The sequence below is a fragment of the Echinops telfairi genome, unplaced genomic scaffold (genome assembly GCF_000313985.2).
Source record: "Echinops telfairi isolate 266 unplaced genomic scaffold, ASM31398v2 ScPeMD7_70;HRSCAF=299, whole genome shotgun sequence".
NCBI lineage: Eukaryota > Metazoa > Chordata > Mammalia > Afrosoricida > Tenrecidae > Echinops > Echinops telfairi.
In genome coordinates, this window is record NW_022103968.1 from 71,395,564 (window position 1) to 71,396,155 (window position 592).

The window sequence follows — 592 nt, forward strand, 5'->3', positions numbered from 1 at the left end:
GCCGCCCAACAGTCTCCTGCTTGCTCGCTCATGACTGACCTGCTGCCATGATTACTGATCGTGGAACCAAGCAAGACAAAAATCCTTGAAAACTTCAATCTTTTCTCCATTTACCATGATGCTACCTATTGATCCAGTTGTGAGGATTTTGCTTTTCTTTACACTGAGTCGTAATCCATACGGAAGGCTACAATTCTTGTTCTTTTTCCACAAATGCTGTAAATCCTCCTCATTTTCAGCAAGCAAAGGTCTGTCATCTGTATTTGGCACCTTAATAAGTTTTCAGCTTTTCCTGATTTTTGCTCAGCAGATTGAGTAAGTATGGTGAGAGGATGCAACTCTGACATACCTGTCCTAATTTTAAACCATCCAGTGCTGCCCTCATTGTGTCCAACTGCTTCTTTATCCGTGTGAGCATAACGTAGTCTTCTGGGATTCCTGTTCTTCTCAAGGATATCCGTAGTTTGTTATAATTCACAGTCAAATGACATGGCAAAGTCAATAAAACACAAGTAAACATCTTTCTGGTGTTCTTTGCTTTCTGCCAAGATCCATCTGATGTCAACAATAATATTGCTTGTTGTTGTAACCA